Source organism: Zonotrichia leucophrys, chromosome 17 (genome assembly GCF_028769735.1).
Source record: "Zonotrichia leucophrys gambelii isolate GWCS_2022_RI chromosome 17, RI_Zleu_2.0, whole genome shotgun sequence".
NCBI classification, from domain to species: domain Eukaryota; kingdom Metazoa; phylum Chordata; class Aves; order Passeriformes; family Passerellidae; genus Zonotrichia; species Zonotrichia leucophrys.
In genome coordinates, this window is record NC_088186.1 from 7,130,683 (window position 1) to 7,143,308 (window position 12,626).

The following is a 12,626-nucleotide window of genomic DNA, read 5'->3' on the forward strand; positions in this document are numbered from 1 at the left end:
GTAATATAAGATCCATACAAATTAGGTTAGAGAAAAATGTGAAAATCAAGTGTTTTTCTGTTCTCAAAACAAAGTTTTTTTTGTCATTACCAAAATGAAGTCAAACCAATTTAATTATTCTTCATCAAACATTTTATTTCAATTGTGCTGGTTCTGTGAAACCTTGTGAAAAACACCTTTAGCTTCCAACAGCAAACTGCTCAAGTTTATAACAGTCAAATAATGGGGAACAAGTAGTTTAAAAAAACTTTTCCCTATTGAAACGTGAGTAAAAGGTGACAGGCACTGCAGTTCTCTTGCTCTGGACTGGGTCAGTGATAATTGCCACTCTAAAAGCCACAGACTGGTGTGTTCTAACCCATGGAAGGAATATCTTTCAATGAGATCCCTGCTGCTGCTAATCCCTTTCAGCTCAGCCCTGTTCCTCCTGCTCCTGTGAAACCCTGCAGGAGGATTACAAACACAGTCCTAGGGTGGCACTGAGTGCTGCCAGGACACACAGGGCACCAGAGCATCTCCCCTGCCCCTTGGGATGTCTTTGTGCAGGGCCCTGGTGGGCACTTGGCTCACCTTTCATGTAAAACTAAAAATAAAATAAAAATTTTTAAAACACCTCTCAATTAACCCATCTCCAAATCAAAAAAACTCCATAATCCAACATGGCATGAGATGCCCCTGCCTTGTTTGTATTTGCAACTCTTTCTTTGCCTTTTGAGCAGTTTTCATCTCAACCCATGAGTTAACTTGCTTTCATCTTCCAATTTTCTCCCCCATTCTTCCAAGGGAGAATGAGTGAATGTGGGGGGCTGATTTGCTGGCTGTGGCTAAACCATGGCAGTAACTCATCCTAAAATCCTTCATCCTAAAACACACAGAAATACACTCAGGGCCACAGTCATGTGTCACAGTGAGACTTCTGGGTCCCTGGACTGCACTCTCCTGGGAATTGGGCCATTAAGTATGGATTTAAGTGCTTTGCTTTAGGCACTTCAATTTAATTTGGGTTTGTTGCACAATTTCCCAGCACTTATGGTGCTGCCCAGGAGAAGGTGATGTGCCTCAGCCCCTGGTGGCGGCTCTCAGCAGCTCTCTGCTCAAATTCCACACTCATTTCTGCAGCCACTGGAGCTCCTCTACACCCCAAGTCCCTGCTTCCCCCTCTTTCCACTTTGCCCTCCCTCTATGGGCTCTTTCCTGCCCATCCCAGGGAGGAGAATGGAGCTCACTGTCCATAGCTGAGATTTCTTCTAAATTTCAGGGTTAAGGAGGTTTTTCTTTTAATTTCCCATTTAGTGCCAACAGCCTCTGCATAGAAGGAGCTCCATCAGTCAATCAGCCCAGCAGGCTGGGTGCACACAGATTAACACTACCCATCAAACAGCACAAATGAGAAATAGACAGCTGAGCACAGGCAGTGAGAAGAGCTGTGTTCATATAATCAAGAAAACAGAGCAAATGCAACAGGGGAAATAATTAATAAAAAAAAAAACATCAGCAGCTTCTTACCATTGGAGGTGCAGGTGGGAGATGGGTGTCACAGACATATTCCATGCAAAATCCTTTCCTTAAGATTTTTCCTCCTGAGAAGCTGAAAAGCCTCAGGAACAAAATGTAAACAATTATTATCTGCTGCTGGGGAATGCAACAGGTGCATCTGGGATTGGTCTCGTGCGGTTGTTTGTAATTAATGGTCAATCACAGTCAGCTGGCTCAGACAGAGAGCCCAAGCCACAAACCTTTGTTATCATTCTTTGCTTTTCTATTCTTAGCTAACCTTCTGATGAAATCCTCTCTTCTATTCTTTTAGTATAGTTTTAATGTAATATATATCATAAAATAATAAATCAAACCTTCTGAAACATGGAGTCAGATCCTGGCCTCTTCCCTCATCCTCAAACCCCTGTGAACACGGTCACAGATGGGGGCTTCCCAAGTTAAGAGTGGAATCTTCCACCCAGGGACTGCTGAAATTCTGAGTTGCACCTTCCCAATTTCTGCAGCTGCTTCTTGTACTTCGCAGAGCCTCCCACAGAAATCAGCAAACTGATTTGCAGGCAGAAAATCGTCCCTGAGCACAACACTTTGATCTTTAGGGGCTGAATGGGACTGTGCTCACCCTGAAATCTCATGGCTTTGGCCATAGTCCTGGGTGGGTCTCATGTCCAGGACATCATCTCCCCTCAGCACCATCTCCATGTTCTGGTTGAAAACAGAAACAGCACACTAATGTGAAGGGAGGCAAAGAGAAAGGGATGAAAGAAAAATGTGTGTCAAATAAAATAGAAAGGAAGATTTTAGGAGAAAAAAGAGACACAAAAGCACTGCAGGCAACAGAAGGAGAGTGAAGGAGAAAAATAGGGAAGTGGGAGGACAGAGTGAAATGCTGAGGTACAAAAACAAACAAATGCATGAATACAAAGTGAAAAAGCCAGATTCAGGTTTTCCATTCATATGTGCTGGTACAGCTCCATCAATCCCCAGTGAGAATCCAGTTCCCTGACCTAGAATCACAGAAAAATTTAGCCTGCAAAAGACTTTTGAGGCCATCAAGTCCAACCATTCCTCTAGCACTGCAAGGGCCACACCAAACCATGTCCCCAAAGGCCATATTTACACATCTTTTAAATCCCTGCAGGCATGGTGGCTCCCCCACAGCCCTGGGCAGCCTGTTCTAGTGCTTGATGACTCTTTAGGCAATGAAACTTTTCCAAATATTTTTCCTAAAGCTCCTTTTATGGAGCTTTATGGATTTCATAGAGCTTTATGGATTGGCAGCACCTCAAACCAGCCCAAGCAAGGATGCCTCATACACTGCACCATTCCTTCCCAGGGCACAATTTATTTGTTGCTCCCAATTCCACAGACTATTTGCTAAATATGATTGACAGGAATTTCTGTCCTTGCCAGCAGAATTCCCATTCCCAGCATCTCTCCACACCACATCTTGTGTCAAGGACCATAGCCATGATTTCAGTGTCTGAAATGAGCACTGAATTGTTTGTCAGATCAATCTAAAGTTATCTTCTAACCTGCTTTGTACACCTCTCTCCTACTAACTCTCCCTTACACCATTTACCATGGCTGTATCTTTAAAACTCGCTTCACAAAAAGTCACTTTGATTCTCAAGGAATTTTTATTTTCCTGGGAAACAGGTGAATGAAACTCTAATAGAACCATTCTAAAAACAAAATGAAATGGGTCAAACCCTCCTTGCTTTTGCATAGACCTTAGTCCAGGCCTTGACCCATGCAATTAATAATTTCTTGAGTTTAGCGCTATTAGATAACTGGATTTTTTTCCTGGATATTAACCACAGGAAGCATCATGGAAAGGAGATGCAGCAGAGCATGCAATGAAGAACATTAAGGAAGGAGAGCCTGCTTTTTGAGGTATCATTCCTGCACTATATTTGTTCCTGAGGCCTCATGAATAGCATCCCTCTTCCATGTGTGTAGTTCCCAAACTCCTGAATTCTGCATGACTCACTGCCTCAAGCAGCAATGATTTGTCTGCCACGTTGCTACTTCTGAGGTATTAACAGAATATTGAGAATCTCATTCTTGATCTCCCTTAAAACTTCTTGGTAAATGGATCCAGCTCAGAGAAAGGATGAAAATAATGTGTGCAATAAAAAGCCCCCCAAAAAAGGAGGAGGAGGAAAAAAAAAAGAGAGAAATGAAAGAAAAAGATGGGATTTTCAGGGAGTCCTGACTGATCTCCACTTCATTATTGAAAGATTGGACTATTAAAGGGATACAGTAGGCCTGAAGGAATTGTGGGATCATTTGTGCAAATGGCAATTTTAGTATTCAGTCTATCATATCCATAAACATAATGTGGCTGGGACTGACATGAGTGATAGCAAATCCCCTTCCCAGGAGGCTCTGTGCCACTTTGATGCAATGCCTGAGAACACAGAAAGCTGGAAAGAGAGAGAGAGATGCTTCCTCCCTCCCGCTCTTGCTCTCCGTTGAGCTGATGGGTGAAGCCACTCTGATTAGAGCAGATTTGTGGAATTAAATGAAGGAGCAGCAGCGCTGACAAAGAAACTGTTCCAATTCTGGAGAAAAGCTCCTCTCGCTCTTGTACTTACTCGCTCACACCACGGAACATGCAAAATCTGCTCAGTAAATAGAGATGTGTTACCCTGGCTCCACACACACTCTGCTCAAGTGCTAATCCCAAGGGGAACGCCTGCCAAACACTTTACCCTGCTTTGCAGATGTGCTGCTGGTGCCCTCACACTCTGCTGGGTGGAGGAATCCACGTCCCAGCACTGAGACATGGCTCTGGTGTTGTGTGTGAGCTCAGAGCAGCAGTGCCAGCCGGGATTTGTAACTGTGCCCAGCAAGGCTGAGCGCCCTAATCCCACTGACCTCAATCTCAATCCTTCTGTAAACACCGAGCATCCCTTCCCTGCTCTGTGTTCTCAGAACCCCTGGCAGGATCTGCTGCGTGGAGTTATGGTGGATAAATTGAGGATAACCACCCTGGGACAGAAATGGATGGACAGAACTGTGGTGGTGTTCACAGGGGTCCCAGGATGAGGGAAGAGATGAGAATCTTGACTCCATGTTTCAGAAGGCTGATTTATTATTTTATTATATATATTATATCAAAAGAAAATGATATATTAAAACTATACTAAAAGAGAAGAGAAAGAATTTCATCAGAAGGCTAGAAGGTAAAAGAATGATAATAAAATCTTGTGACTGCTCACAGCCTCGACACAGCTGGCTGTCATTGGTCATCAAGTAAAAACAATTTCACATGCTGGTAAACAATTCTCCAAATCACATTCCAAAGCAGCAAAATATGGAGAAGCTGAAGCTTCTCAGCAGAAAAGATCTTAATGAAAGGATTTTTCATAAAATATGCCTATGACACAGAACCAATCCCCTATTGGGATCAAGTGATCAAATCTCCTCGGTGCTGTCTCCACGGACCCTTGCTGTGTGTGTGGCTTGGAAGAAGATCCCTGGAAGGTCTTGGCACCCATCCTGCAGGCCAGGAGCTGCCCACAGACCTGTGATTTATTAAAAAAAATATGGATATTGATTTAGTACCGATATCCAACTGTGATGGACAAAAACTCTCTAAGAGTTTAAAGTTAGAAAGTGAATGTTTATTGTGGGATAGCTCCCAAATACACACCACAATTTACAGGTCATTACAGAGTCCTTTTATCTATACAGGTATTGAATACCCAAAATACAAACGCATATTCATAACTTTGGTACATCCCATTCCCCTCTTCGTATGGTAATTAGTGCAAAAGTCATTAAGCATGAGTAGTTTGTTCCTTGAAATGGGTTGGTGGTCCCTTCCATTCATTCCAAAATGAGGAAGTGAATGAAGTCTTTCTCATTCTGACCTTTCTACCTTTTCAATGCAAATATGACAAATGAACCCTTGGTAGAACTCCCATTTCCATCTTCAATTGGTTTAAGAACAGAGGAGGCCACAATTTTCTTATGCTCCTAAAAGCTATTTATTAGTTTCTATATTATTCATTATAAACCCAGCTAACCAAACATTATGTTGACAAGCAATCAATTATTAGTTAACTACTAACTCTTAACTCCATCAAGGCCTACCCATTTATTTTAATTAACTCCAATAAACCTTTAGCTCTAACTAAAATCTTCACTGCTCTAAAATCTCTAAATTTCTTAAAGTTTATGTCTCACCTGCAGAAATGTTTGCCTGTGTTTCCCCAGTCCAGGACTAAGAAATGGCAAAGACCAGATCTGCATTGAACACTGACAACATCTCAGCAGCTCTTACTCATGGGCTGCCAAAGATAAATGTGTTTTGTGGAGCTGAGTGAAATTACTCGTGGGATTTGCAGAGTCCAACAGCTACACTGATGCACGCTCAGCAGAGTAACAAGATTAACAAGCCTAAAAAAAGGCAAAATGGAGTGCTGTGACACCCAGATAGGAGAAATGATTGCACACAGACCCCACCAGCACATTGTGGATTCACTTTAATGCACTAGAACACCAGTTACTAAAATCTAGTCCTATATGGGAATAGCCTTGGATTCAGAAAACAATCTTGTTGTCTTTCTGACCCATACAAATGAGGCTTTCACACAATTTCTGCATTGAGATAAATAAACACACGTTGTCCCAGCTTTCTAAAGGCAAAGGGCAGAAATTTGTACTTTATATTCTTTCATTCTGGGAAAAAAACCCTCAAATTGTTAAATGTCACAACACAATGTATTTATTCATATATAATCCAATTTCTTGGATTGTTATTTGTGCAGAATTTTTGAATAATTTATTTTTGAAGAATGGGGCACCACTGCATCAAATCCTGTGGCAATTTCTGTGTTTGGTTCACTGGATGAGCCTCAGTGAATTGTATAAAAAGTGAATGGGTTTTTTGAGAGTTTCCTAGAATAGTGTACCCAAATAATGCTTTTTGCTCACTGATTCATCATAAACTCTTGATTTCATTATGTTCCAGGTTCACATTTCACCTTGGTGTCATATTAGCATCATAAAAAGTACCACAGATATCATCCATTGCTCTGCAAAGGGGCAAACTTCATGATTCTTATTTGATCAGGCAGCATTAACCTTGATTTTTCTATTAGTTCAGTTTACAAACTCACCTTGCAATGCAAATCAAAAGCAAAAAATAAAAATAAATAAAGGGAACAACAAGCATCTTCTCTTTCATGAGTTAACAAACAGCAGCCAGTTAAAAGGAAACATTTTGTTTGTTCAAGTGAATTTGACTGCAGTTCCTAAGGGACAGATCTGTGAAGAGACAAAGATGTTCCTCATGTCCCAGTGGAGTTGAAGACCTTGTTCCTGTGTACTTCTTCCCTATCTCTTTAGAAAGTTTATGATTTCCAAAGACCCATCTGCGTGTCCTGGAATGTGATTTAAAATACAAACCCATTAAAAGTGACAAATGATCTTCATACCTCAGACCTTCCTGCATGTGGTATTTCTAATGAGATTCTGGGCTTCCTAGGGCAAGAACAATAAAACTCTTCTAATTATTGCCCCAGACATTCAGAGATGGCCAAAGCCATCAACTCCACGTCTAAGCTGATCCACAGATGATTACAATTTGTTGTTTGCTGTAAACAACAGCTTGTGGCTTCACCACAGAGCAGCTACTACAGGTGAGCTACTGTGGGATTTGGATTGATGACTGCTATAGGGAAAAGTCTGAGGAGAAACATTTATTTGCATTAAAAGATCAACAGAAAAATCAGCAGTTCTTTTCTACTCCCCTCCTTTCTTGTTCCTTCCATCCCCCTCTTCCTCCCTCAGCTTGGTCAGGAAATTGCTGTACAACAAAAATCCACAGGCAGCTTCAGCTCCTTCCCCTCTCTTTTGACCTTTTCACAGTTCTAAGGGTTATTTAATGAGCTTAGAAAAATAATGCATCAGTTAATGGCAGAATCCCTGGAAGGGCAGTATTATTGAGATTTCCTTTCCTCCTCCTCACCCTCACTGGAGGCCCCATCACCCCCAAACTTCCACCTGCAGTTTTCTTCATTGCGTGCTTTAAAATGCCTTCAAATTAACACCACATTACAAAATAGAGAAAGAGATCACTGAGAGGCCTGGAAAGGAGCATTTTAATGTTTTGTTGTAGAAAACATAGTCACAGGGGCTTGAGAGAAGGAAGTGTAATTTATTTACCATCAGAAGACAGCCACACTTATATATATATCACAAAAAAGATGTCACTATTGTGAAATAGAGGGGTGACAAAATCACCCACAGCCAAAAGATTGGCACCACTTCACCCCTGCTCAAAACAGTTCAGCCACCCAGGTAAAATTAAGAAAATTTGTTGTAATAAATCTGGACTCCATTTCTAGAAGCTGGAAGTCAATAATTCTGCTCCTTCTCCAACAGAGACAAAAGCTATCGCCCACAGGCACTCTGAGCAGCCCATCCTTCTTGCCAAAATTAAACTTCCCATGATTTCCTGTGACACCTGAGCCCATGTTGTAATTCAGTGCACAATCCAGAGACTCCAACAGTTAAGACAAAGTATCTGTGGCAGGCTAACCCTCCTTTTGAAATGTTTTTGGGCCTTAAATGCAAGACAAGGCTGGCTGTGAAGGTGCCTCACATGACACCAGCACATAGGAACTTTGCAGTATCTGATATAAACCAGAACTGAGCCTCCAAAATTGTGCATTTTTTCTTGCAGGTAATCTATAATACTGTGCAGGCACTCCTTGTAATATCTTTAAAATAATCATCCTTCATTTAAGAATTAATTGGACCTTTCCATTTGCAGAGTGACCCATCATTCTTTAAAGATCTGAGGAGCCAGGAGTGGATTTGAGCCACCTTAGAGCTCAGCTCAGTGAGAGGAGAGGCCCCTCTGAGCTGATTCAACACACCCAAGATCTGAGTCACACCTGGAGCAGGCTCTTCACATTAATTAAAGGGTGTCTTTCAGTGTGATAAATCCAAAGGGTAAATACCTTCATTTAGTGTTTGTATTTTGGTGGGAAGAATTTCAGCTTTTCTCTCCCCTGGACAGGCTTTGCTCTCTCTTCTGACTTTGAGTTGCCTGCTTGTATTTTTCAGCTTGTATTTAATCGTGGCTTGTTGACATTCGTTTCTTCTTGTGTCAATGTTACCCTTGAGCTTAACAAATCATCTTCTTCTCTGGCATTTTGAATCCTTCTGTTCATCTTTTTCACATACCCCTCAACACTCTCTGTTTAGTAACAGCAGTTGTTTACTTGTCTTAAAAATCCCAGTCTTTGCCTCTCCATCCACTTGATTATCCCATCAGTCCTCCTCTGTACCCACCCTTATCTGGATTTGTCTCCATTAGGCACAGATGTCTGGAACCTGGCACTACAGACAAATGTGTACCAGGCTCTGATACAAAAATATTTCCATTTCTCTTGCTTTATTAGACACACGTTGCCCGAGGCATCTTAGAATTTGCCTTTTTCACAGTTCCATCACACCCTGATCCCTCAGCACACCTTTCTAAGCTTGTCTAACATCCCCAGGTGTTCCTCAGGCTCACAGACTTTGTTTCTCCTACACAGATTTCTCCGGTCACTTGTCCAGTGTTCATTAGGACTTTAGCAGGAACAAATTCCACCCAGTTTTTACCAGCCTTTTCCAACACCATTCATCACTGGTAATTCCCATTATTAATGAAATTTTGAAGTTAGATCAGACAAGATTGTTGCTTGAATAATTTCACTACTAATCCCCCTCACAGAGATACTTCCCCTCTTTTTGTAACACTCTTCTGATCAGTTTAACTTCATTTTACCTACCTCTGCCTTAGGGGGAATTTCTCATACTGCACATCTCAAATGTTTCTGGCTTATTTGGACACAGATCTAAATTATACCAAATAGACAGAAATTAGTTAACTTCTCAAAGCAAGGTACCACATTTTTCTCTCCTGATTTTTTTCTCAGAAAAGGTGTTGTGATCCATCTGACACTGTTTAAATCACTCTGCCATTCCAAGTTGGTTTGGCAAACTACAGAGGTCACACTAATGGACTTGCAAATGCCTTGATCATTTCTTTCTAAAATACATGTGCTTACAAATCTTGTATCAAATAATATCAACCTGCTACTGCACCAACACTGTAAAGGGTTCTTTCAGGAATCAGAAACAAAAGCAGTTTGTTCCTCTCATTATCATCACATCAAGAAGTTTGAATTTTACTTTTACCTCAGCTAGAATAATTTAAATGTCCATAAACTCCTTCCCATTCACACCCTGCCATTATGCCACAGTCATTATCAACATCCTCACTGAATTTGAAAGAAAATTATTCATTTTGTTTTGAGGACAAATGCAGATCACTTTCTAACTTGGTCCCATTCTTCCTGCATGGTGTCAGTGCTTCTTGTCTCATTATAAACTCCTTATTACTATGGGCAAGGAATTTCTACTGTTTGTTTTAATTTCCTCTACAAAGGATCTCCTTCACGAGGAAATTAAAACCTTGACATTTTACAAGTCTCACTTTATCTCCCCAGCTCATCTGAGATGTTGCTCTCATTGCTGATCAGTCCCTTTCTTTATAGATTTACTCATCACCCTAGTGGGTATCTGGAAAACTTTGATTTTTCTGTTGTCACAGGACATTTCTCCTTTTGACTTTCTGAATGCACCTTGTTGTCTGATGGTTTTTAATCTAGAGAATTGAACAAGAGATTCTGTTTTATCCCAGAATCTCCAACCATTTCCCTTGTGCCAATGTAATCAGTCACATTCAGAAATATTAACAGAATCATTTCTAGAGTTAGGAGAATAATCTTATTCCTCAGAAATTCTAGGGGAGAGAAAATAATAATAATAATATTTTTTAAAAGAGCTACTCACTTTAACCAGAAATTCAGGTGCTGCCCAGGGTATTGAGTGCAGCTGGAGGGGTTTCTCCTGTGTACCCAAAGGGTGGACACTGTAACACAGGTCAGGTTAATAAAAAAAACATGATTTTGAATATCAAGGTCAGATTTACTCCTATAAAGTGAGAGAAAGCAGAAATATGCTCATTCATTCATTCATGAATTACATAAGTTTACCCAAAATAAATTTGTAACACGTGGAGCAAAGATTTTTTTTCCAAGTGTTCTGTGAAGAGATGAAAAAGATGAATCTCACTTTAGTAGATAAAGCCATTTTTGGCCTCTTGGTCTTAAACTGAAATACACTTCTAAGAACTAGATTTAAGTGTGGTTATTAGTTGGGAAAAAACCTGAGATCCACTCTAGATTTTAGTTCAGACCTTCTGGGTCTGAGTTGCTGTTTATTTTTTACACTCTAATCATGGTTTACAGTCAGCCCACTACCCCATAACCCATTTTACTTCACCCTCCAGGTTATTCTAATGCACTAAAAGTATTTTAGAAGAGTATCTACCTCTATTTTAGGACACAGCTTGAACAGAGCACCAACTTTACCACTCAGCCCACCTCATTTTCATGTTTTCTGGGTTCTCCTGTTGAATTCTTGCAGTGGATACTTGAAATGTGCCTTGTCACTCATTCTTCTCACCCTCCTCTATTTTATGAGCTGATATTAATACTATCAGCACCTACTCCTACACACAAAGGGCACCTGCTGTAAGGACTGGCGGCTGAATTACCTGGGGGTTCCTGCTCCTTGAATTAGCCTGCTATGAAATTCTCATCTGCAGTCTGCAAAGGGGAAAAGACAGACAGAAAAGAAACAGCTTTTCCCTGTCCACACTTTCTGAGGAGTCTGTCGTGCTAAGTACTGGCCTGTCTCCTCTCGTTTGTGTTAACGGTGTCTGAATCACTCTTTCAACTCACTGCCTTCCACAGGAGGAGCTGAGGCAGCAGCACAAATGGATCTTTAAGTACAAGGAGCTGGAGTAAGCTATTTCCATGAGCACTTGGAGGTAAACACAACCAAAAAAAAAAAAATTAAAAAAAACAAACCCCAAACAAACAAAAAGTACTTTTAACTTCACATTTCCATTATAGCAAGCCTAGAAACCCTCACAGCTATTTCAGCTTGTGTATCTCAAAAGAGCTTTGATGATGGTGTCAATGCAAATATCAAGAAAGAATAACTTGGAAAGAAACTTTTCACTAGTGATCTGTTCATGTGGTGGTGTTGTAGCTGCACCTCTTATGGGTTCCTTGCTCTGATCTCAGAATGGACTGCATGAAACACTTCCAAAAAAAAAAAAAAATTAAAAAAAAAAAAAACAAACAAAAAGTACTTTTGGCTTCACATTTCCATATATCATTTCCATTAGTGCAAGCCTAGAAACCCTCACAGCTACTTTGGCTTGTGTATCTCAAAAGAGCTTTGAAAATGGTGCCAGTCCAAATATCACAAAAGAATAACCTGGAAAGAAACTTTTTCCACCCACCAGTGACCAGTTGATGTGGTGGTGTTGTAGCTGCATCTTTTATGAGTTCCTTGTTCTGATTTCAGAATGAACTACGCGAAACACTACCAAAAATTGAACAAACAAAAAAACCAACCAAACAAAAAAACCCCAAAACAACAACAACAAAAACAAAACAAAACAGAAAAAAAAAAAGACCACAACAAAAAAACCCAAGCAAAAAGCACTTCATGTAGCTTCATGTTTCCATATATCATTTCCATTAGTGCAAGCCTAGGAACCCTCACACAGCCACTTCCTCTTGTGTTAAGTGTATCTAAGAAGAGCTTTGAAAATGGTGTAAGTCCAAATATCAAGAAAGAATAATCTGGAAAGAACTTTTTTCCACCCATCAGTGATCAGTTGATGTGGTGGTTGCAGCTGCACCTCTTATGGGTTCCTTGCTCTGATCTCAGAATAAACCACATGAAACTTGAAGCACAACAGATGAGACCAAATTCTGGGTTTCTCTAGCAGTTTCCTGACCCTTCAGGTGTTTATCTCAGGAACCAGAGCTCAGGTGCAGCTGACAGGAGCTGTGGGTGCCCCCACCTTTATTTCAAGCAGTAGATGAGTGTGAAGAGGAAAAGCAGTGTCACCCATGGCTGTTAACACCAATGTCCTTCATCTATTTCCCATTAATAGGGGAAAAGAATGCTATGAATGGGTCAGCAGCAGAGATTTGGGGCTTTAATTTGGCCACTAATTCGACCCAGCTCAATAGCAA

At 40.7% G+C, this 12,626-nt stretch overlaps 1 long non-coding RNA gene across 1 annotated transcript; it reads right to left on the minus strand.

Annotated features, from left to right (window-relative positions):
- Positions 1-6,785: 6,785 nt before the first annotated feature.
- LOC135455159 (uncharacterized) lies at positions 6,786-11,306 on the minus strand. Its single transcript, XR_010442268.1, has 4 exons — positions 10,900-11,306; positions 10,360-10,438; positions 9,294-9,359; positions 6,786-6,890 (listed from the first exon to the last, which is right to left on the minus strand). It is a non-coding gene; the product is annotated as an uncharacterized LOC135455159 (long non-coding RNA).
- Positions 11,307-12,626: the final 1,320 nt, after the last annotated feature.